This window comes from Protopterus annectens, chromosome 10.part0 (assembly GCF_019279795.1).
Source record: "Protopterus annectens isolate FY-2018-M chromosome 10.part0, PAN1.0, whole genome shotgun sequence".
NCBI classification, from domain to species: Eukaryota; Metazoa; Chordata; order Ceratodontiformes; family Protopteridae; genus Protopterus; species Protopterus annectens.
Window position 1 is genome coordinate 987,675,286 of NC_056744.1, and position 27,587 is coordinate 987,702,872.

Sequence of the window (27,587 nt, forward strand, 5' to 3'; positions counted from 1 at the left end):
TCATTGGGCAAGAGATATCAGAGTATCCACTGCAGGACCACAAGATACTTAAACAGCTTCTACCCAACAGGGCTGAGACTTATAAACTCTGATACCAGCCACTGACTATTTAGTCAGTAATCATTCACAATACGTAGCTCAGCTGAAAAGTGTGCAATATCTTTTGTATTCTTTGATGTAGCAATATATTTTCTTATTCATGTGCAGTTGCCTCCTGTTTGTCTGATGCAGATGAACAAAGGAGGACAATATTAGCATGTGCTATCCTACACTGTCATGCTGCTATGTACATTATTATTCTTATAACTGTCTGGGTGGGGGCTTGTGTGTTTTTTCTGTTATTATTGCTTTATTTATCCTTCTGCAGCGGTGGTGGTGCTGCGGTAGTGTTGTTGCCTCACAGTAAGATGCTGTCCGGTTCGATTCTCAGCTAGAGCGTCTTCTGCGTGGAGACATGCGTGAATGGGCATACCTTCATTGAAGGTTGTGCATCAGGCCTGGCAAGCCGGTATGTAAAAATCAACTGCCAATCATTAGCGGACCGGAGTTCTGCTGTGGTGACCCCTAACCGGGAAAAGCCAAAAGACACAAAACAAAATTGCTTTATTTATCCTTCTGTGGGTCTTGTATTAAATATCTTTTTTTAATTGAAATGTTATACTGTTGTTCTTGTTATCCTTGCTTTCTGCATAATCTGTGGTGAGTTGATACTTGGAATTTCATTTAGACTGCACTTATGTAGTCCTAAATGACAATGAAGTTTACTTTAACTTTGACATTGAGTTGTTGCAGGTGTCTCATGAGGTACATGCAAAAGGGAACATTGTACTCAATTATTGGTCTGATGAAGACCAAGTATAATACAATTATAACATCTTTAGCTCTATATGTAGTGCCTTTACTTATAAGATGTGCCACATTGAAGGATTCCCTTACTACTGTGGATACATGGTGGTCAAAGTTCAGATTGCTATCAACCTGAGTACCCAGATCATGTACCTGTGTTTACACGTAAGGGGGGTGCTGTCTATAATGTAATAAGCAGGGATGGCAGCTCTCCCAAAGAAATAATAATGCTTTTTTGCATTTAGCTTTAATCTGTGGCTTTGGCATCAGTCATTTGTCTGTATTACACCTGCCTACAGTATAGTAACATCATTGGGAGACTCAGTCATTCTCCAAATTTGCAATCGCCAGTGAACTTGGTCAGCCACAGGCTGTCCAAGTTTGCCTGAACTTCTGAGAAATAAATTCCGAACAGTAAGGGGCCCAGCACAGAACTCTGTTGTGTGCCACTAGTGACTGGTATTTTGCTAGTGGTCAAGTAACCCACTTTAACACTATGTGTTCTGTCGGTGAGCCATAGCACCTTGCAAGTTTGTAAAGGTGCATTGTTGCATTAGTTAAAATAAAAAAGAAATCTCATTGTGCATCTACAGAATGGAGAGCCGTTTATTTTTGGGTGCTGATAGAGTGTGATCTTTTGTTGGCCCACACACCTAGAATTCTCTTTCCAATATGCTTCAACAACTGATTACCCAGACTGCCCTCACCTCAGATTATGTCTTCAGCAACAAAGTGAATACAATTGCACTGGATTTGATATGTAACCACTGTAAAATTTCATGTTGTTTTACACTATAATGTCATTTTGCTAGCAATGTATACTGTATTTTTAATACTTAACTGTAATCATCTATGTTAAATATCTATCATTTGTAAAAAAGAAGGAGAAGCTCAGTTATAAAGTATAGGAGTAAACACACTAAGGCAAATGTCCAGAAAAAATGTAAACTCCTAATACTGCTAAAACCACACTGAAGGAGCAAAGATTTATACTGGATTTTACAGTGGTTTTTGTTCCTTCAGTGTGGTTTTAGCAGTATTAGGAGTTTATGCTTTTTCTGGACATCTATCATTTGTGTTTGTTTGTGTGGATTTTCTATTTATACAGATTATTTTGCCATTAACTGATGAATTCTGCAGTAGTACGGCAGTAGCATTGTTACCTCAGCAAGAGGTTCTCTCGTTCGATTCTCGGCTTGGCTTGGGAGTGCCTTCTGTGTGGAGTCTGCATGTCCTCCCCGCGGTCAGGTAGCGTTCGAAAGACATGCATGTGTAAATGGGTGTGCTTTTGTTGAAGGTTGGGCGTCGAGCTGGCACCTCAGCATTCCATAAAAAAAATCTACTGTCAATCATTAGCGGACCGGAGTTCTGCTGTGGCGACCCCTTACTGAGAAAAAGACAAATAACAGCAACATTTTGCCATGAACTGATAACTGTGTTTTCACTGCATGACTTTTCTAAAATGTATTTTTTTGCTTTACAGAATGGGCAGCCTGTAGATCGGCACCCTGATTGGAGAATGAATTTTCTTCAGCAGGTGTTAATCTACAGAAAATGCTCACTGAAAAATGAGTCCACCGCTTCATGGCAGGATATCAAGCTGCTGTGTACCGCGGACTGAAAAATAACCTGCTGGGCACCATTATTTTATGCTTGTTACACAGTGCTTTTGCTGTCCAGCAAGTGTAAAATATAAAAAAAAACGAAAAAAAATGTGTGTGTTTACATCTGTGTGTGAGTGTATGCATGCATGTGAGTGACAGCGACATTGATCAAAACGTTGTTTTACACTTGCTAAGCTAAAATGAAATTGAAAACGTGCATGCATGTGTGTTTATGTTTGGGTGTGTGTGTATATATGACTGCGTATATGTGTGTTTATGTTTCTGTCTTTGTGCGAGCATATGCACGCTTGTGTGAATGAAAGTGAGCTCTGTGTGAGTGAGAGAGAGAGAAAGTGAATAGTGCAAGTGATTGAGCACTGGCAGCAGCAGCAATAAAGAGGTCTGCATACCTCTTAATGTTTTAGCTGAAGATATCTGGATAAAGCTTAAAATAAAGGGGGACAAATTTTCAAAATAGAAACATATTTTAAATATTGCTGTTATAAAAATCATAAACGTTGCTTGAATAATACGAGTTGTGTTACTATGCATTTTCTGTAGTGCAAGAGTGTATGTGTGTGTGTGTGTGTGTGTGTGTGTGTGTGTGTGTGTGTGTGCGTGTATGAGAGAGAGAGAGAGAGAGAGAGAGATCGATGGGCCAGGGGCAGCAGCAGTAAAGAGGTTTACATATCTCTCAACCTTTTAGCTCAAGAAATCTGGATAAAGTCTGAAATAAAGGGGGAGCAAAGGCTCAAAAATAGGAACAGATTTTAATTGTTGTTCTTATAAAATTGCAAAGTAGCCTAAATGGGATCTATGTTAACATAAATTTTCTGAAGGAAATAAAGTCTGAAAATCAAATGTATGTTATTATTTAGGATTTTAGTCCTCAATTACTGGAAACAAACAACACATTTTAGGATTAAGGCACCAAGAAATGAAGGGAATATCTAGATATTTTAAATGCTATATTTTGGATGCAAAATGCTTCTTCCAATAGCATTTACATGCACTAAAACAACTTTGAAACATCACGTCAAAAATATATAAAAATAATATAGTAATAAAAAATACATAAGTAAGTAGAACACAACAATTTTACAGTTAGCCCATTCTCTAAGTACAATAATGCCTTCCAGAATGTGTGTTAATGGAGAAATAACACCCTTCCAGGCATGTAGAGGCCCTTCACCTGCAGCACTGGGCCTCAGAACACCCCTGGGTGGGCGTTATTTCCACAATAACACACACCTTGCTGGGCATTATTGCTTGCTTAACTATGGGCAAGATTCACGAAGGCTTGCACGGAGTGTAAGAGATGTGCAACACTCCATGCAAGCCTCGCGATCCAGAAACAGCCCTAAACCCCGTGTAAGAGACCAGCTAAAACGTCTCTTACCCGGACTGGGCGTGGACATGCTAAATACCTCACTTGCATCTGAAAGGTATGCAAATGAGGTATATTAGCGATCCACGAAGCAGAAACCAGTCTGTGTAGGAGACGTTTTAGCTGCAGAAATGTACTCAGTTGACAACTGAGTACATTTCTGCAAAATCCACAACGGAGCGATGTCAGCTCCAAAAAAAGGTTGCATATGATTCAGGCAGCATGCCAATGGCCAAATATGTGGCCATTGGCAAGATAACCTGATGCAAAAATATTAAAAATATGATGTTTAAACCCAGCGCAGCCCCGCGCAAACGGGCTGCGCTGTATAAAACCATAAAAAAGGAGGTTATAAATCCACAAATGTGTGTTTCATGCAATACATGGAATGACAATGCAGGGACCAGCAGACTAAAACCAACATGGCCACCGTGTAGTGGTTGCTAAGGGGAGAAGCTGAGTCTAAGACATGTAACTAAGCATTAGTAGGCAATCTTATGTAAATGAGGGTTCGGATACTGAATCTCACAGTCACATACCAAATGAGCACAGTCTGAGTAGTGTAAGAGATACAAAAGGGGGAGGAATAGAGTAGGCGATAGGTGACATCACAGGGGGGAATGGTAGAAAGAAATGCAGTTCATTGGAGGCCAGTGTAACATGACAGATGACAGGCACAGATCATGGAAAGAGGTGTGCCACTAGATAAGTCATGGAAAGTCAAGAAATGGAAGGTGTACACTGTTACCTACACCAAAGTTTCTTGCTGGCCGTGCATGCGCACGTGTGTGCGCCATGAAGCGTGAGTAGGACAGTGTGCGCACGTGTAAGGCAGTGTGAGCATGTGGGAGCGTGTTGGGAGATGTTTAACACTGTTTGCACGGGTGTGCACGCGTGTAAGGCAGGCTGAGTATGTTGGAGGCTGTTGGCAGATGTGTAACAGTGTTTGTGCGGGTGTACGCAAGTGTAAACCCGAATAAGTAGATTCTGAACCGTGTAAGCACGTGTGCGCGCGTGTAAGCCACTGTGAGCGTGTTTCAGATAGTATGCAAGTTGCTCCCCCCCTGAGGAAACAGAGAGGAAAAAGGAAGCAACAGAATTAATAGGAAGCTAGCGGGGATAATTGCTGAAGCTAGCAGGTGAAAACAATTAGAAGCAGGCAATTACACAGGCAGAATAGTAGCCCAGCCCAGCACTTAAAACTCTGCAAACAGTAATGCAGGATGTTTCCATTAAGAGACACTGCAAGACAGGAGTAAGCTAATAGAAGTGAAAACTGAAAAAGCTTCACTCAGAGCAGAAATGCTAGGGGCTGCCATAGCTGTCATAATGAGACATAGGCGACTTGCTGAGGGTGGTGACAATGCAGATGGTGCCAGACAACCCACAGTGAGGAGACGGAGAAGAGTGTACAGGCCCAGGGTCACCTACCACGGGTTACATGAGCTGGAGATAGTAGAGCGCTATAGAGTGGACAGAGAGCTCCTGCAGCAAATTGTTGAGCTATGCAGGCCACGCCTCACACACAGAACCAACAGAGGGGAACCCATCCCAGTGGAAACCAAGGTATGTGTTGGCCTAAGAATACTAGCAACAGGTACCTTCCAGAGACCAACTGGCGATATGATGGGGATATCACAGGCATCAGCCTCCAGGGTACTACACCAGTTCCTGGATGCCATGTCAGCACATGTCGGTGATCATGTATATTTCCCCAATGCCCGTGAGGTATTGGCCAGCAATATGCGTCTCTTCCAGCAAATAGCGGAATACCCTGAGGTACTGGGTGCAATAGACTGCACGCAGCCGGTGAGCGGGGTAGGGCCTACATTAACCGCAAGGGCTTCCCCTCCATCAACTGCCAGGTTGTGTGTGATGCCCAGGGCATAATAATGAATGTGTGTGCTGGCTGCCCTGGGAGTTATCACGATTCCCACATCTGGCATTTGACGCAGCTGTACCAGACATTTGCCAATGGGGACATCCCACATGGACACCTAGTGTGGGATGCAGGTTATGCACTGGAGCCATGGCTGATGACACCCATCAGAAATGCACACACACCTGAACAGGAACGCCATAATGAGGCACACACACAAACACGTAATGTGATAGAGCATGTGTTTGGGCTGCTCAAGTCACGGTTCCGGTGTCTGGACACATCTGGTGGAGCCTTGCAGTACACACCAACTACATGTACCCAAATTGTCATGGTATGTGCCATGCTACATAATATGATCCTGCGAAAACAGCTGCAGCAGGACCAGCATAGGGCAGGGACAAACAGCCCCCCATCATTGCCAAGGCCATCACAGGCAGAGCATGACTCGGAGGAGGAACAACCTGAGCCTGCCCCAGTAGGCAGAAGGAGATGTGCCCAGTATGTCCTGGCCTTGGCAAAGAGGCAACGCATAGCACATACACTGGCTCAGTAGGAACCCTGGGAATGATACCCCTCTCTGACTCACTCATATAGTAACAGGGATGCCTAACATGACACAACCTGCTCTCAAACATGTACAGGGAGTGTAGTATGTGCATCCGGCAGAGGCAGCCCTGCAGCACCACCTGAGGCATGATTGCCATGTATTAAGCAATGTAACACCATCTAGTATATGCAAACATGAAGACCCTGCCTAACATCTCACCCTCACCAAGCATGATGCCACACTATGAAGACAAGAAGATCAAGTACAATAATTGGCTGAAGTAATGCAGTCAGTCAAAGGGGAGCCAATGTGTTACAGGCTGGGAAGATATGCGGAGTTTGACATGATGCACCACCTGCTAGGGGTGGCATGCACCTATCATGCCATGCCCCATGGATACTGGCAAAGGCTGTCAGTACCCACAGCATGCCCTGAATAGGTAAGTCTCAAAACACAAACCCAACCTCATAGGTTCTACAAGGGATAGAAACCTAGATGTAATACTACTCCATGACAGATGTATAAACAGCAAGATGTGTGCAGTGTAAATGCACACAGTAAGGAGAATGTAGATACCAGTCCTGTAATAGAGAACTGGGCAAGGCTCACATCAGCACCCTAACACTACCAGGTCACACCTCATACTGTGCTGTACAGCCGCAAAACATGGAACAAGCTACAAAAGGAGGGTGACTAGCAAGAAATGGCAAGGATAACCACACCCCCATGTTGGTACCACAACAAGAAGCAGCATGGAATATCCATGGTCAAATACCAATGGCTAAAACTGCCTCGCAGTATATAGCCTGCTGCAGACCACTGTCCTAATACCAGGAACAGCACCTGGCCTATGTCGGAATACATGAATATATCAAGCCCCCAAACCACATTATATTGCTCGACTGAAAATACCCAGACATACACCGGTAGCATTGTACTAGCACCAACACAGTAGGAGAAAATTACCCAGATTCCATAAATCAAAATGCCCAGGAACAATGTACTACTCCCACAAGAGGGGTAAGCATACTGGATGTGATAATCAGCAACATGTGTACTGGATGGCATGATGAGAAGTGTATCCCTCACTGGTAAGACCAGACCATAGAGTAAGCACACTGGATATACACACCCTGACCCCAGTCCCTGGCCAGAATACCATAGTGAAAAACATGTGTAAAGTATAGGTTGCAGCCCTCAAAACCGATGATGAATCCACAAAAGGCCCTGTGCAAGTGCAGAATATGGGACACACCACAGAACATGTTATACAGGCATTCCATGAACACAGCCAGGAATGCTTGGAGTATGCAATCACAAATAACAACAACACACAATGCCATACACACAGGCATCTGGCATGCTGGCCTCCAGCCATTACCAAACCATGCAAGAGAAAGAGGAAGATACCACATGATAGAGCAAACATAAAAAGGGAAGTAATCACTGACCAGTAGTATGGCAACAACATATGCCCACACATACAATCCACTAAGTCCAGCCACAACAAGTATAATCTATGAATCCAGAGGCAATGTGACACCAGTACAAAGTACACAGACAACCACAACACCTCCCAATAAATACAAACATATGTGATAGTTGCATCCATGTATCCAAAGCAAAGGTTGAGCTCCAACAACCCAGTACTGTCAACACTAGTCAGGAGGAGAAGGTAACCACATACACCACAAACCCAGTCCCACATAGACCTACCACAACTGTAAACCAAACACATAAACACAGACAAATATTCCTGGAGGCCTTAATTACAAACACACCACACCAACAGATGCCTCCAAAGTAGATCACAAGCAACCACAACCTTCAAACATAGCACATACAACGAATAGTACACAAAGCTGGTGTGCCAAACAGTCACAGGCCCGAAGGAGAAACAACATGCCTGATACAGTCGTAATAGGTGTCTGTATAGGCAGACACACAGCTGTCCCACTCACCAGACTGAACAAGGGAATGGGTAGAGTAAGCTGCTTGTAGGTAGCCACAAAATGCCACTTAACACAAGTACGCAGGTCACCCCCAAAGCAAGCAGAAATATGATGCAGTCAATGTCCATGCTGGTGTGAATTACCTGAGATGTACCTCCCTGGTCAACATCAAATGAGACATGGATGGTTCCTCCGAGTATGTACCCCAGGGCGGGATGACACTGGCTGTGTGCAGCATCCAACTCTCACCAAGAATGATGCCACAGTACAAACACAGAATGCTCATGTGTAACAGCTGGCACAGTTACAGCTGTCAGTCCAAGAGGGTGTAATGTGTGTCCGCTGGAGATGTCAAGCATGACAAGCCATGCTGCTGTTACAGGGGTGGCTGTCAGCTGTTACCCGTGCGTCTGGATACTGGATAAGGCCTTTGCTGCCTCCATAGAGCCGTATGTAGGCAAGGCCAAAAAGACTACCCACCACCCTAGAAAACATAAGTGGTAGGAAACATAAGGGTAATGCTGACCAATGCCAGATGTGTAAACTGCAATATGCATGCCCCTGAGGCACTTCCCATTATGGAGAACATTGATGCCTGTCCAGTGACAGAAGCCTGCTGCAGGCCTAGTGATAGCACACCAGCACTACTAGGTTATACCACATACCATGTGTTATGACCCCAACACCTGCACCAAGACATCAAAGGAGGGGGGAGTATCCATATGCAGCACAGACACCCATATAGCCAGGTAACTGACAATGCACAAAGCAGCGGACACCACCCATGTGCACATAACTGTAGTCAAAACTGCTGTACAGTCTGTAGCATGCGACAGACCACACTCTCACACACAAGAACCCCACCCAGACATCCGAAGACACTGGACAGTATGGATGTCCCACCAAATACCAGACAAGGTACACAAAGTACCACATAGGTGTCAAACCATTATGTATACAAGGAGTCATCAGGGACCTAGGGACACAGGTCGACATTAATCTGTCATGTGACAGCCACAATGCCAATGTGGCTATGAAGACTGTTGATACTGGACACCGTATCATGAAAGGATTCACATCAACATCAACAGAGGTCACTGTGCCGCTGTACTGTTCCCTTATCAGACCCATAATCTAGTACAATGACTCATATGGGATGTACCATACGTGACACCTGCAGCGGTTCGGAAGACCTCATAGTTACCCCACCAACAGGATAAAGGGTGTGAAATATATGTCATATGCTGCCTGGCTGTAGACACCTCAGCTGACTGCAGTCACACACTGTCTACACAGAGGCATTGTATGTCTGTTGTACCAGGCCATGTCCAACACAGGAGTAATGGACATGCTACACCACAGGAAATCAAAGCCATTGGAGCTGTGAGAGTCACAGATGTCAACCTCAACACATAATGAAATAAGATGTGCTGGAGGGACAGATACATAACCCATAGGCTCCCCACACCCAGAAACAGGATCCCAATCCATGGTAGGCAGAGCCCCTCACTGACACAGGAATATTGCCAAGTGGATGGATGACCGTACATGTATACTGGGGGTCCCCACTGTGTCACGACCAGACAGAGTCACAGTGAAGAACCTCATAAATAGCCATGATTGAACATAGCAAGGGGTGGCGAAAGACACACACACTCTAGCTAGGCTTACTAATGGCCTAGGGTGTCTAGCCTACTATGAACCCATGAACCTATGAAGATACAACACGAAAAGGACACTAAGGATAATCACAAGGCTTACCCAACTGATGGTAGGAACCATGTTGGGCATCCACAGATATGCTCCGAATTACACAGATATTACAAACAACATACCAAACACACACACATATTGCTAACAGACAACCTGTCAGGTGCAGTGCAAACACCCCCCCCGAGTGCAAAATACCTATCCCAGAAGATGGTCCCCTGACATTGCAGATGCTGAGGTAACAGCCATCATCTGCAAAGCAGAACACACAGCAGCAAAGGTATGTGATGGTGTCCTGTGCTGAGGCCAACATGGACCCCAAGAGTAATGGAATGCAAAATCACACTACTGGCCAATGTCAGCCTTACCACAGGATATGTACCCAAAGAGCAGTGTACAGCAACAGTGGTCCATCACAACAAAGGTGTTGCCTGAATGGATACTCCAAACTACCACACCAGGATCCTGACAAGCTTGTTCTGCACAGCTATGGAAAGGATCAGTATGTACCACAGACAGAAGGCTAATGTGGACCTACTGATACTGGACCCAACACACTGTGGCTGTTGTAACTGCAGAACCGGCCCCTAAACATGTCTGACTCATTTGAAGCAGTCATTAAGGTCATTGATGAGGGCTATGTGGTCCACACAGCGTAGCTGGACCGTGCACATGCTTCTAGACAATACCGTACGTGTTCAGTATGGATACGTTCACCAGCTTAAATATACACCCCTATGTCAGTAGAGGGGTTGCAAAGCAGACCAAGGACAGAACTGACATGGTCAGACATGCCGCATCCATGTCAGACTACAAAGCGGATATGAGTGGCATCCCACAAGGCCTGGTCTTGGCCCCCACCCCATTCTGTATACATGTCCCATAGGTATAGGCCAACATGGAAGGACTGTGACTGAGCATGTATGCAGAGGAGTACAAACAGCCCACCATATCCGACCCCAGCTGACACAAGCAACCCACAAAGGGCCACCTACAAACAGACAACTGTAGCCATAGCCATGTCAGCAAGCTAATCGCAGAACTGTGTATAGACAACCACCGTGGATATACAGTAAGTGCCCACAAATTACCACACAGGTGTTAACCCATGAGGCACCTAACATGTAATGTGAGACCTGGGTACAAAAGGTGATAAATATCCTGCACTGGACAAACATGTGTCTGTAGTGTTCGCAGAAACATGTACCATATACCTACCCAAACATGAAGGCTGGCAGATGTAGATAAGGGGAACTCACTCTGGCTCTGCAGCCATCCTCCATCAGCATCACAACTGACTACAATAGCCCCTGTGGGATATACTGCAGCAGACACCTCCAACAACTGTAAAGTTCACAACAGTACCCCACCAGGGGTATCAAAGAGCCTGAACAGATGCCATGTGTTGCCTGAGTAAACAAACTGCAGCCCCACACACCGCCATCCTCCCCAGCTACAGGAAAGCTGTGCCTGATGTATGAAGCCATGTCCAACCTGGAATGAATGAACATGTTGCACCTTGTACAATCTGAATGGCAGTGAGCTATGCACATGAGAGACCTGAACCCCAGCACTGCATACATAGGACAAGTTGTACAGAATGATCCATAACACAGAAGGCACCCCCACACTTCAGTAAACTCCTGGTACAGGTCAGCCAGAGTGCCACATATCGACACCCCTCAAGAGGCATCCTGATGAGTGTATGGGAGATGGTAGGCTACCCTGGGTATCACTGTTATGTCAGAGGTAGACAGAGACACAGTATACCAACCATGACATATGTAATGGCAAACTCCAGTTACAATGTGTGTCGAAGGACAAACACACCCTGTGACTACCATCAGAAATGGCCTAGGGAACATCGCTAGTGTTTGCCAATGTCCACCCATGTTGTGGAATACACTAGCAATGTTGGACGAGCCTGGTGTAGGTAGTCCATATCTGAACATATTGCAACATGGTCATATGTGCACAACTGTCCCCTACACAGTCTGTTGTGCTCACTATGAAGATGTCAAGCAGTGATAGGACTAAAGCCCAGGATACTGTCCACTACAGTGAAAGTACCAAACCAGTACACTATACGGTACTACAGTGTTAGGTCATTATGAAAGTATGTTGAGAACTGTCTGCAAAGTATCCCATGCAATTCCTGCAGGCACAGTATAATCCCTGTTGTGGCAGACACGAAGCAGTTGGCCAGTTAGTACACAACATGACATCCAGCACACAATCATAAACGTGCGATAATGTCGAAGGTCACACACACCCAAATATGTGTTGGACTTCAGAGTGCAAAATATGGAAAGCTCACACTGGGCATGCTCGCACATTTTGATAAATGAGGCATATGTCAGACAACATGCCATGGAAAGGCTGAACTGGGCATGCTCACACACTTAGGCCATATCTCCGTGTAGCAGTTGGCCACACATATCTGGTATTTGTACGTGTCAGTCCAGGAACCAACCACAACACAGCAATCAGCCCAGTGCACACAGTAAATGACCACAGAGACATAAGTGATATAGTGGATCGCCGTCATATGCAAACATCTGCCACAGATACACAAGTTGGTCAAAGGAACAGGGAATGCTATGGCAATAAAGACCTGCAAACAGTAGAACAGCACAACAAATATTGTGCATCCGACAATTGAACATATGGGTGTAGAGGTCAATACTAGGCTTCTTGCCCCAGGGAATGACAGCTCAGCCAGAGTGTGCTTGGCATCTGCATCCCCAGGATAGTAGGCTACCGTGCAACTGTAAAGTAGGTCACAGAAGGCAACATGTGAGGCTAGTGAGCTGTGCCTCTGTCAAGCAGGGGCACCGTGGAGGTCTCAGGGATTGAATGTGCTAAGCCACAGCCATGTTGTCGGTGTGTGCTGTGAGAGGGTTGCTGAGGATCTCTGACAGTAGGTGTCTGTCAATAACAGACTGAGGGGAGCCCTATCTGCATTCTCTGGACGATTCCACTGTCAACACTGTGTTGTAATGAGTATGTGTGAATGAAGTGCCGTGCTGGAACCGTCCACAGATGTCCTCCCTCTGTGGGCTACAGCTCTGCAATGTATTAGGTCACTCTGTCTGTTGAACGGCGCATATATGGCCGGTGTACAGCTGACAGGTGCCTTGTTGTGGAGCAGTCATGGGTATATGTGGGATAGCATGACCAATGCAAACTGTACACATGCTCATAGGATGCAAGTGTCAAGGATTATGCTGAGTGGCCAGTATAGTCCTCCAGCATGGGTCCTCTGAAGTCATCCACCCCAGTCTACACAAGTGTAGAGTCTGCTTGTGCTAAACACAGTTTGTGTGCAGTGACAACCTTGCCTGGGGGTGGAGATGAGATATGGATGTCCAGGGAAAGGTGGTCATGGTCAGATATCAACAATGGTGGTCTACCTCTGGTGTGGAACAGTGAGTACCCACGTTGCAGATGGACAGGTGCAATATGTATTCACCCATGTGGCTGTGGTGTGTGGTTCTGCCATAGCACATGGACCCACAAATTGTAGTGGCTGTAGGGTAAAGTGGTAGAGGCCTGAGTAGTTCTCACACACAATATGCCTGTACCTGATGTTAGCAACTGGAATGGTGTATGTGAATACCTGCATATCCTGGCACTGTTCCCAGGGAAGCTATGTGTGTGTCCTGGATGTGGGTGTGGTGTTCTGGACTGGTTGTGTTGTGTGTTACAGGTCCTGTGGTCCCAAAGCATGCTATAGAACATAACCTGCCAGTGCGATGTGCATATCTGATCCTGACGTAGGTGGCTGCAAATGCATATATATGCTATCCCCCACCTGACAGGTAGTACTACATCTACATACCTCTGTGGAAATAAAGATGTCAGCACCCTAGAAATACTACAGGTGCAGAACAGATGCCCAGTAATTCGGATAGTGTGCTCTGCTAATGCGTCTCCCTCAAGTGTCATAATATAGTTAGGTAGGGGTTCGAATCTTGCAGATGCTCAGTGTGGGTGAGTGGGGTTTGTGTGTGTGAGAGGGAAATGTCCCTTTTGGCAACTGGGAAAACACACTACAGGATGCACACTCCCCTTTCTAAACACAGATGATGTTAGCACCCTATAAGTACAGCAGGAGAAGGGAAGCTTCCCAGTAATGCGAATAGCGCGCTCTGCTAATGCATCCGTCTCGAGTGTCATAACATAGGTAGTGGTTTAAATCCTACAAATGGCAAGTGTCTGTGTTTGGATGGGGGGGGGTTACTGTGTGAGAGAAGTGTCCCTTTTGGCAACTGGGAGAACACACTACAGGATGCACACTCCCCTTTCTAAACACGGATGATGTCAGCACCCTATAAGTACAGCAGGAGAAGGGACACCTCCTAGGAATGCGAATAGCGCACTCCGCTAATGCGTCTGTCTCGAGTGTCATAACATAGTTAGGTAGCGGTTTGAATCCGGCAAGTGTGCATGTTTGGATGGGGGGGTTACTGTGTGTGTGTGTGTAAATATGTGTGAGGGAATTGTCCCTTTTGGCAAATGGGAGAACACACTACAGGATGCACACTCCCCTTTCTAAACACAGATGATGTCAGCACCCTATAAGTACAGCAGGAGAAGGAAAGCCTCCTAGTAATGCGAATAACATGCTCTGCTAATGCGTCTGTCTCGAGTGTCATAACATAGTTAGGTAGTGGTTTGAATCCTGAAAGTGTGTGTGTTTGGATGAGGGGGATTGCTGTGTGTGTGCAAATTTGTGTGAAGAAAATCCCCCTTTTGGCAACTGGGAGAACACACTACAGGATGCACACTCCCCTTTCTAAACACAGATGATGTCAGCACCCTATAAGTACAGCAGGAGAAAGAAAGCCTCCCAATAATGTGAATAGCGCACTCTGCTAATGCATTTTTCCTGAATATCGTAATGTAGTTAGGTAGGAGTTTGAAACCTGTAAATGGCATGTGTGTGTGTTTGGATGTGGGGAGTTCATGTGTGTGCATTTCCGTATGAAAAACATGTTAGTTTTGGCAATCAGGAGATCACACTACCTGATGCACATTACCCTTTCAAAATACTGATGTTGTCAGCACCCTATAAGTATAGCCAGAGACGAGGAACTATCTAGTAAACCGAATAGTGCGCTTTGCTAATGCGTCTCTCTCACGTGTCATGACTTAGTTAGGTAGGGGAATGAATCCTGCAAATGGCAAGTGTGCATGTGTGTGGGGGTAGTAGGGTGTGTGTAAATGCAAGTGTGAGCGCACAGATTCATTTGGCAAATACTACAATAGACCAGATGCTGCATACTACCCCAGTAAACACAGGGGATGTCACCACACTATCAGCACAGCCAAACAGGGCTAGTAATGCCAATAGTGTGCTCTGCTACTGTGTACATATAGTGGTAGAATACCTGGTGAGGGTATGTTGGCAGCCAACATCAGGCTCATACTGGCCTGTGCCACATGATGAGAGATCCATTCTATGTTCCCTATCATGTAGTCCAGGGAGGTATGTCTCAGGCAGCTACACTGGCATGGTCAATGAGTGAGTCATATCTGTCCATGCATCTGACTGACCTGTATGCATGTGTGCTGTGGTGGACCATAGTGCCCCTGAGTCATATCACTGTGACCTTCACCAGATACAGCCTGTTGAGCGGGACCCCAGTGCAGCACACAAGACAGGTACCTGACACGTCTGTAGCAGGTGTGTTGTGTAGCCCTACAAGCTGTGAGTGTGTGGCACAGGGGATGTGCGTGCCATGTGTGGCATGTGCTCTGTTCCGATGGAACATATGCCTGTGTGCCAGCTGCGGAGGTGTGTGATGCCCAGGCAGGCTGCTATTCTGAGTCCCCACGTATGCCCCAGTGTGTTCAGCATGCTGTCAGTGTGTGTCAATGTCTGACTGGTATTGTCGTCACTGTAATATATTGTATTGATTTATTTATTTATCCTACATTTGTTGACTGGGATAGCCCGACTGGATGCATGTCCATTTCCAGGGGAGGCCCGTGGAGACAAGCTACGAGGGTAGCAGATACAGCATTACATAATACTAGCATTACATATTACAAACAGATTATTTACAGAGATTACATAAGTAAGAAAGTCAAACATGTTCCACAGGTTAATGTTAGACCTGAGCACAAGTCAGGATTAAATTAAAATTACACAGTAAAGTGGTTCATAGATTTTACACATTCGAGTTAACCAGGCTTGATACATTGACATAGCCAGTTAAGTGACAGATGTTGTTTGAGCCTACTGTTAAATTGACCTTAGGTGGACAGTAGGGTAATATCAGCTGGAAGTGAGTTCCAGGATCTACTTACAGGGTTTGCAAAGAGAGAATCACCGACTGTGTTATTAAACTTGCTAGTCTGTAGTAGTACTTTGTTAGAGGATCGAAGCGGTCTAGGATTGTTATAGGGGGTGATAATATTTGAAGTGCAGGAGTATTGTCTGGATTATAGAGGATTTTATAGGCCATAATCAGTTGGTTATACTGTATTAGGCTGGGTATTGCAAGCCAACCAAGCTGATTTAGATTGATGCAATGATGTGTCCTAAAAGGAAGCCCAGTGGCAAACCTGGCAATGTGGTTGTAGCAAATTGAGTGTTTGTTAAGGACAGTCTTGTTCATATTCGAGAGTAGAGGGGATGCATACAGAAGGGTTGAAACAAGGTGTGAGCGAGCTATGGCACCTTTAGCTGGAGGGGCTAGGAAGGCTTTAATTCTGTAAAGTGACCCTAGTTTTCTATTGATGGCTTTGATAATCTGGTTAACATGTATGTCACATTTGAGATTATTGTCTATGATGACACCTAATAGTTTCGGAGATGGGTCAGGGGAGATTATTGTGCCATCAGTTGATGTTATGGTAACGGTGAAAGTGGTAGACCTACGTGTTGGTGAAATAACAGCAGTTTAGTTTGATTGGGATTTAGGATCAGACGATGTTCAGAAAGCCAGTTTGCTATTGTATTAAAGGTGGTCTGGGTAGCTGACCATAACTCTACTGGAGATGTGGCTGAGCAGATCAGAGTAGAGTATTCAGCATATTGGATACAGCTGACTTTTGGGATGACAGTATAAAGGTCGTTAATGAAGATGGAGAACAGCAAGGGCCCTAGTATAGAGCCTTGTGGTACTCTGAGGGTGTTAGGTAGAAGGTTAGAGAGTTTGTTCTGCCAGAGGCCAGTCTGCTGTCGACCATGCAGGTAGGATTGAAACCATTGGAAGGCTCCAGTATCTAGACAGTCTTTGCAGGGTGTGGAGTACAAGTTGGTGATCAACCATATCGTATGCCTTTGAAATATTCAAAAAGAGGGCTGCGGATATATAATTATTGTTGCAAGTATGGCTTATGGTGTTAGTAAAGGCTAGGAGGCCTGACATAGTTCTGTGATGAGGACGTAAGCCATGCTGAGTGTCTGCCATAATGCGAGTTTGGATTAGGTGGTGCATGACTTGTCTATGACGAAAGTTTCCATAATCTTTGCAAGTGGAGAGAGTATAGCTATTGGCCTATAATTGGAGACTTCAGTAGAGCTGCCTCCTTTGTGAAGTGGGATTACATATGACATTTTCCAGATGGTGGGAAAGTTAGATTCTAACATGGTTCCTTTGATTACCTTTGAGACGGGGTAAGCAATAGCATCATCTGGTTTTGATAGGTACTCGGCAGGGAGTTGATCAGCAGAAAGTGTAGTGGGTTTCACTGTTACAATCAAGGTACGGAGAAGTGAAGTGGCGACTGGTTGGCAGCTGGACGCAAGTAGTTTTCTAGGGGTGCTACTTTCAGGACCAGGGGAGCTAGGAGGTAGATGGCTAGCTAGGGCCTGAAATGTCTCAGTTAAGAACTGGTCAAAACTATCAGGAATATCTTCAGGGTTATTATCAATAGTAGCAGCAGGGATTGGGGTTGACGTTTGTCCAGGACGTAGTATATATGACATGCCACCTGACAGGGTATGACATTACTGGGTTCAGAGAGACCAGTCCCCAGATTGGCTGTGTGGTGGCATCCCACACATGTGTTGTACATTCCTGGCCAAGGGTGATGGCTGACTGCATACATCTGGCAGCTGTGACAATGACACATGACTCACATAAACCACAACTGGACCATAGAGGTGATTCACAGGTTACCTTTGCACATGCTACCCTAGTAGTGTGATTGCCATGGTGAGTACCAACACATAGGGCCAATAGGGAGCAACATACTGAAGGTGTGTATGTGTGGGTGTACCGCTACTGTTTCATAGCACTGACATATATGACTGCACACGTGGGTAAATGCCAGGTAAGACGTGTGCAATGTGTCACAGGCAATGTACATGCGTACAGGACAGACAGTGACGTTCTGTCATGTGTAAAGTTGACATAATGTCGTGACGCTATGCAGATGTCACTAGAAGTCTACAGAAGCACTGTAACTCTGCATTGCAGGTGTAAGCAGTGTTCCAGGGAACCCCTAGCGAACATGCATGCAAACAAAGCTACAGTAAACAGGGCTGGAAGTAGTGCATTATACAACAAAGAAGGGGTAACAATAACAGTAAGTAACAATGCAAATATGTAGGCACTATCAACATGTACCCAGGAATATGCAGCGCAGATGCCCATGGTAGAACCGATATTATGTCATACTTATTTGTGATTTGGATTACATTGGTACTGCACACATATCTACATGCGCGAACATCCACATGGCATAGTTGTTGTGGGCAACTTGACATCATTACTGTACATGTCCACCATTGCATATCACTACTTGCGTTAGCTTTCCCCTGTGCTACCCATGTATGCGGCTATCTGTTGACAACCTTACCACCGGCATGCAATTATGTGCAGCTGTTATACTTTGGTATGTACTATGGGTGCAGATAACAATTCAGGACATTCATACAGTTACTGCAACAGGCATGCTGGGATAAACACAAAGTCATAGCAGCACACTGTACTGTTACCAACATGATACTACTAATACACTTCTATGTAGTCACCCTGTGCATCAGCAACGTGTTTACCTGTTCCCGCAATGATGTTGGAGATTGCAGGAGGTGGCACACTGTCATCATATGCACAGGGTGTAGATTAGGTATGCCTGAGTCAGCCACTGATACCACCAATTGACATGTGTGTGTATGTGTGTTGGTGAGGGGCAGCAGTACAGGGTGGGGCAGTGTTGGTGCAGTGTGTGCGTGTATGTGGTTGCCCTAGGTGTTAACATTTCACATGTGTGTATGCACGCATGCAGTTCCACCTCATGGCTGCCATATACAGGGGTTTGTGGACAGCCACAGACTGCACCTGGCAGGCCATACAGATCAGTGTCTGTGTGCACGGACACGGTACCTGTGCCTGGCAGGGGTGCTACGGACCGTATCCAGTACAAAGCCAGACTGGGTACTGTCATCAGAAGCGGGAGTGTGTTGACTGGACACAAGTCCCTGTTGGGACTGTCCAGAGCCACGTGCACGTGGTCTTCTGGGGCATTCCGATGACAGCACAGACCCAGCATTGCTGGGGCTGCTGCTGGCACTATGGGGGCGTGCGCGAGCCTGTTGTCATCCGCACCGACTGCCAGCTGCTGCTGCTGCCAGCATACGGCCACGTCGACGCCGCAAACACCCACCATTGCCCTGGCTCATGCACATCTGGTTGTGGAACTGCTGTAATATGTCCCCACAACGTCTGTCTATGATGTCAGTGAAGTTACGGATAGCATCCGCAATGTCACGCATACTGTCTGTCATGGCTGTGCAACATGCTCTCAGCTCCTTCAGACCCTGTCTGGTGTACCTTTCCATACGTGACTGTGCCTGCATGACAGTCCGAAACATAGCTGAGGTTGGCAGACCTCTTTGGGCACGTCAGCCAGAGGCAGTACACCCACGGATGCTCCCACGAGAACCCATGGGCAACTGTCTGTGTGGTACCATCGGAGGACCCTGCCCATGGCTGCTGTGTGGGGACGCATGTGCCACAGGTACCACATTACCCTGGTCTATTCCCACTGTATCCTGTCCATCACCAAGGGACAATAGTGACAAAGGATGTACAGGCAGGATGACTGTGCGCAATGATGGGGTTGACAGCTGTGTACTGTCAATTGGCTGACCAATGGCAGACCCTGACACACCTTCCTGTACCATTACACAAATATCATCATTACCAGTAGCCGTGGCACAGGATTCAGGTTCCCTGCTGCAGGTCACCAGAGCAGCCCCAGAACCTGTGGGATGAAGACAGGAAACACAGTTTACAGTCTCCAGACATTGTTACCAGTGATGCACTTATACACACATGCACACATGCACACATGGACACATGCACACAGGCACACATGCACACATGCACACATGCACACATGCACACATGCACACATGCACACATGCAGACATGCACATGTGGACACATGCACACATGCACACATGCACACATGGACACATGCACACATGGACACATGCACACATGCACACGTGGTCACATGCACACATGGGCACATGCACACATGCACACGTGGTCACATGCACACATGCACACATGCACACGTGGACACAGGCACACATGCACATATGTGCACATGCGCACGTGGACACAGGCACACATGCACAGATGCACACGTGGACACAGGCACACCTGCACACATGCACACATGCACACATGGGCACAGGCACACCTGCACACATGCACACATGCACACCCCACAGTATACAAACAGAGCACTACTGAGTTACACTACTGTTACTAGCATTATCAGGACTATTATAGGTTATGTTAAACACACTCACCAGCCTGGCCTGCTGTAACCATGGAGGGACCTGCAGAAATGATGAGATTAATGTCAGTGGGCACAACTGTGCCATTGATATTGCATATGATACAGTGTACAGAACAGTCAGGTGTACATATGGCATATTACCTGCACGCTCCATGTCGTGCTGCTGTGTGGAACCAGCCTCCATCATAATGCAGGTGTACTGCTGTTGGTGTTCCAGGGCTGGAGCCACAACACTTAGGAGTAGCCCCTCCAGTCTGGTGAGGGGGGGATGTGTGGCCACCCCAACTCCTGTGGCAACCTGTTGCCTGTGGATATCTGATGCACGCTGCCGGACACTTCGGATTAAATCACTGCAGTGATGTCGTACCTGCTCATATGTCCTGTTATGTGTGCCAATATCATTTACCCTACGGACAAGGTCTTGCCACAGTGCGGCCCTCTCCTGCTGATTCTGACTGGTGCGGGAAAACAGGATGTCATACTCCCGCACCAGGCTCTGGTGGATCTCCTCATCTTCCGCCACAGAGTAGGTGGGGTTACGCTGTCGTGCCATCTCCCTGGAAGAGAACACAGACAGGATATCAGCAGACCATGTCAGCAATATATGGCACACATACTATACATGATACTCATGTGTAGTGATATACTACTACTCCCATATGTTGCATGTGTGTGTGTCGTGGTGGATACACAGGTACATGGCCAGATATCAGTGCTCAGCCAACACCTGTGCAACAATACCTGCCACATTCCACACAACATAGTAGCATGCCCCATCGGTCAGCACACACTGACAGGTGCAATGCACAACCTCACTCTGGGGGTTCATCCCAAGGTACTGTATGTGGGACACCATCCACTACTGTGATGTGGACAGACGTTACTCGGCCTGGATATACATATCCCATCACCACCACCAGCACAGTAGACTACTTTGATATGTATGGGATTAGACAGTTATTCACTTGCTGGGACTGAGATGGTATCCATGCAGCACACTGGGCCAGTGGAAGCCACAAGCCACACTGCTGACCCCTTTGCAAATGCTTACCACAGACATGCCACGGATTGCATGGAACTTGCACACACATGTCTAACCCAGACCCTATGCACAAAGGTTAGGCATCCTGTCCGGTGGACCCCAGACAGAGGCAGATTGTATAACAATAGCAGGAGGCTACTCCCGGACAGAGCACATTCACATTAAGGGAAGGCATTTGTGGTCAGCACTGGTACTACGCTACGGTCCGTCATAACAATGGCCACGGCCTACTCTGGGAGGGAAATGGACACAAACACTATGGATGACCACAAGGCCTTCTTCAGTTATGTTACACATATGGACCACATGCCTCAGATATGCTCTGTGTTAATCCACACCTACTTAACATTCACCAAACACACGGATATTGGCAACAATCTTGCAGACATGTTCGGTGCACGTATCCCCCCTCCTTCTCCCCACCTTTAAAATATTTATCCCAGCTGGATGTAACCTCCCTATCATCTCACATGTCCAGGTGAGGGCCGCCCTTAGCAGAGGATAACACACAGCATCACTGTGACCTTGTGGTACCCCTGGATGTGTGCTACCGGCACTCCGAGAGGACATACAACCGCATATAACACTGATAGTTTATCTTGGCCATACTACAGGATATGTACCTGGACAGTGGCATACAGCAACAGTGGTCCCACACCACTAAGGGGGCACCTCGACTGACCCTGGGAATTACCACATCATATGCATAATGGGCCTGGTCTGCTAAGCTATGGAATTATGCAGTATGGGATGCATATGCAGTGACATCGGGTACCTGCAGACACTTGTTCCCAGCCAGTGTGCCTTTGGGATGGGCTGATCCTGACTTTTGAACCTGGCTGACTTTTCAAAGCAGTCACTACAGCCATTGCTGGGCCAACGCACAGACAAATGCTGCCAGGATCATGGCCTGAGACTGATTGACATGTGATGTATGGTCATCCCCTTTTGGTGGAACTACGTACACACAACATATCACATGGACATACCTATGGATACAGACCTATGACACATTTGGAGGGTTCACAGTATGCACACTATTAACCTGCTACTTTGCATTACCTCTGTTTGTCACAGCTGGTTGCATTACCACAGCTTCTGTTTGCTGCTGCTACTGTCAGTGCTGACAGCTTCGGGTGACAGAGTCACAGTGTCTGATTTTTTATTTATTTTTTTGCTCTCTCTCTCTCTCTCTCTCTCACTTCTCGCTCTCCCTCTGTCTGCTTACAGACAATGCAATGAATGTATTGCATGTGGGGAGTGTTAGCACTGGATGCTTTTGTAGGTATCTGCATAGGTCCATGTGATGGCCTCTGCACCAATTGTAAGCCAGCATTTGCTAATTGCATATAGCCAGTTGAGTACTGATTGCAGTTCTCACTGTGATTTCAGGTCAGTGCTATAAAAGGGTATGTGGGATAGTCATTGCCCTTTCAGATTGTGAGGGTGGGGACCATGCTGGTATGCTGTGGACAGTGTTCTGTGAGTGTAAAGGTTAGTATCTCTCTCATGATTCAGGCTGTGTTGTATATTCACAATTCGCCATTCCTCTCTCATGTTCCCTGTAGCAAGTGTGTATGCACATTGACTCCTACAACTATATATATATATATATATATATATATATATATATATATATATATATATATATATATATATATATATATGTACATATGCATACATATATCTATGTACTTTAACTGACCTTATTATCTACAAGCTGCCAACTAGCATGGCTGTTTCTGTTCACACACTACTATTATGGAAATCCAGTAGTTCTGACAGTAATTTTAAATGACTTGCTTTGTGTACTACATATCCTATATTCCCTTTACATTCATCCCTACTATTACATGTTATATTTATTTTAGCACAATGTTTTTGTATAAGAGTCACGGCTTAGTGGTAGGTCATACAGACTAGTGTTTCCAAGGTCCTGGGTTCGGGACTGACAGTGGGATTTTATTTTGCTTTTGAACTGAGTACAGGACCTGTCAATCAAAGTGACTAAGGCACTTTTAAGCAGTTGTAACCGGGTTAGCGCTGGTTTGCGCTGAGCTCACGCATGCGCGCTGGCAGTTAGCTCCGCGCACACAAGCGCACACCCGCTTACAACCGCTTAACGGTGCTTACTCTGGCACACACCCGCGCTATTTTCTTTGAAAGAAAAGAAAATGGGGAGACAGGAAAGTGGTGAAAATGGGGTCAGAAAGAGGGTAAGACAGTAGGGAAACAAGCTTGGGATGAGCAGGAGAGATGTTGGTAAGGCCCATAGCTGCCCATTTCTTCATCAGCAACAGCTGTGCATATGTATGTAATTTGGTGTGACATTTGAAACCTTCCACCCCTGAGAGAGGTGTCAGGACAACAATAATACTTGTAGTACAGCCAATTGTAATTGATAGGTTCCATGTCCAGCAGACATGTGTGCAGAATAGGCAGCTATGTATGGGGCGTAATTTTTTTGTGGGTACAGAGTGCCCTTTTTTTTTTTCAGGTGAGAGTGGTATGTCAGGTGAAGGAAGTCGGTACAGCTGGGAGGTAGGTTGGGTAGGTAAACAGACAAGACAAACAAGACGCATACAGGGGCGGTGTATGACACGGGTGGGGGGGGGTTACACAATTGACTGGGATGGAGGTTTGGATATCCAGAGCCCATGAGCCCACAGATGGCAACAGTGGAACTGATATCCCCACCCATAGGCAGTTGCCACTGTTCCTTCACTGCCCAGGACGGGGCTGTGCTGGGGGCTGTGTAGGCGGGGCAACAGGCATGCCCGTTAGTTGCGCCACCCGTGCCTCGAGCTGGCGTAGGGGCTCAAGAACAGAGTCCCGAATCTCTCTACGCACCACAGTCCGGACGCTACGGAGGGTGAGTGGTGGTTCTCCTCCGGCCACACTTGCAGAGGGGAGGCAAGCCCCATCCCCTGCAGCGCTTCCACCCGCAGGTGGCACAGGGCCATCAGAGGAGGGTCCGGACCCGGCACTAGTGCCAGGTGCACTCGCCAGCTGAGGTGGGAGAGGTGGGTCCGCTGGAACCCACCTTCCCTGTCGTCCTATGTTTTGCATTATGTCATGACAGTTTGGGTTAGTGACATATAATACCATTCACAATTAGTTGTAACAGCATGCATTAGTATTCCCATTAACCAAACACCCAGATATTCACACCATTGAACAGCGTGCATAACACATGCATAATTTGAACAGAAATACACAGTCCAACAACATGCAGGGTTAATTGATGGCAACAGGCCATCAGGTGCGGATGTATGAACAGGGCAGATGCATCAACGGACATGCAGATATATATGACCCAACAGGACAAAGGTCCAGGGGTGTTAATTGTGATTGCACATACCATTTTCATGTGGAATGGGTTATATGTGGTTATAGGGTGGGGTAAAGAAAGTAATATTAACACCTTTGAATAACAATACATATGCTGTACATTTCTAATAGCTACAGTTATATACACACTACTGTTCTAACTACAGTTTCCTATATGATAACTATTTCAACTTGGTGATAGGACTGTTACTGCAACATCAATATACATTTTAGTGTTCTTCATACACATTCATATCTAGCTTTGTTCAGCTACATCATCTTGCTACATTTGCTTTATATAGCTGTAGACAAGTGTGGATGTTTGGTACATCAGACAATCATCCTATCTGCATATTTCAGACTGAGAGCAACATATCCAGATTTTGGGATACACATTCCACATGCAGCAACACTTTGAACAAATTTCACTGTTTGGTTTTGAATCTCACATGCATTTCATTCTGTCTTGACTGCAGTATACTTTATTCAGGGGTTATTACTACTGTATTGCTGGATTCATGACACTTTCTCACACTCTCTCACTTGCTTTCATTTTACTATTCAGGATGGTACTTACTTCTAGGCTTTATTGACATGTTTTACCTGTAGTTATTACAATCCTTTCCAGCAGTCTCACTTCTGTCATGTTTCAGTATTTCCACAGGGATATATTTCACACATGTGATTTCATCATCTTCTGCAGCTATACTTCTCAGCCTGCTGCAGGTTGTGTACTATGTTCTTACAGGTAGGGCATTTTTATTTCAGAATATATGTCAGACAGTTTCATTTTTTGGTTTAACTTACAGGCTGAAACACACTTTTGCAATCAAGCAAGACTTGCAGACACTTTCACACTGTTACTTGCAGATTTTATTCCTTACTGACTACACTGCACTCTTTTGCTGACTGTCATACTTTTATATTTCTTTAAGGTTACTGGTAGTGGATTACTGACCTGCCTGGTGGCGCAACCGCACCAGCCTATAGCCATAGGCTCTGCGGTTCGCAGAACGGACACCTGCAGCTGTAATATAAATGAAGTAATATTGGAATACACATCTCCATAATATCAGCTAGTTTAATTTCTTACATACATAATTAAATGTTACTTACTCAGTAGTGAGGCATTGGGTGTTTGCCGGGCCTCCTGGATCCAAAGGTTCAGTTGGTCCTGCTTGCGTCTCTTCAGGTCTGCATGGTGGTGACGGACCTTCTCACCAGTCCTTGGAATCCCTGTGGCACTGGTGGGATCATGAGCCAACCGGTCCCACGCCTCGGCCCTGTATGCTCCCCAGAGGACCTGGCCCTGCATGAGTTGGGCCTCATGATTATGGACTAGGAGCCAGACCATGTACCTGGACTCCTCAACACCCCACCTCTGTGCTCGGAAGCAACTACCCTCTCCTACTCCTGTCATTCTGCCTGCAGGTCAGTTCTACAATTGTTTATGTTGTGTATTCCCGCCTATGGGGCTTATATAGTCCGTTTTTCCCGCACATATCTGTGATTGGCCATTTTGGAATTGTATCAACTTCAGTAAACCTGCATTGTCATGCTGTAGTTTGTATTCATTCATATATATTAGCTATTATTGCATTTCTAGGTACTGCTGTCATGGCTTAGTGGTTCTGTACCTTGACTATTGTGTATAGTATCCTGGGTTCGAACCTGGCCACTGCTTTTTATTTTTCATGACTGTCTAGACATGCTGAGGGGTGTGTCTGTGTAAAGGCAGTTTTGATACGGCTTGCTCAACGTTGCCCGTCGGTTAGCTTGTTTGCGTGGTGCGCAGCTCGGCATAAGCGTTGGTTTAAGCCTCATTTGGCTATCGGCACGCATATTACGCTCAGCTCAGTTAGGGGCACATAGATTTAGCATGTTTGACCACTGCTCAGCTACGGGCACTCATTTTGCACCAGTTAAACCACTGCTCATCTACGGGCAGATGCACTCACTCTGTTAAACTGTAGCTCAGCTATGAGCACATCTGGCATTTTTTATTCTTTTGTTACCTCACATGTCTTCAATATAAATGGGCTATTTCATTACATTTTACATAAATTGTGGTTTTATGTGTACATATTTCTCAGGGACTTGTTTCCTGCTTATTTTGAAAAAAAAAAAATGGTGTTGTGGGGGCTTGAACCATGAATGGCTGCTCTTCAGCCAACATCTCTACAGCTACGCTATTGCTTCCTGGCTTATTTTGCATATTTAGTTCTTATATGCTTTTCCACTGACTGCTAACTGTAGCTGCGCTATGGGCACGCCCGCGCAAACGAGCGCACTCACAGTTAAACATTTTTACAATTTAAAAATAAATATAAAACATGTTTATTTATATGTTTTCTGTTCATAGTCTGTGGGGGCATGTGTTGTGTTCTGTTTATTCACATTTCCGTGGACTCTGTCGTGGGTGTTTACTTTGGGTACTTTTCCTCTTCTGGGGGCATGTCCGCTTACAGGGCTCGGCCTACGGACATGCCCCCTACTGTCTTACACGGACCGTGT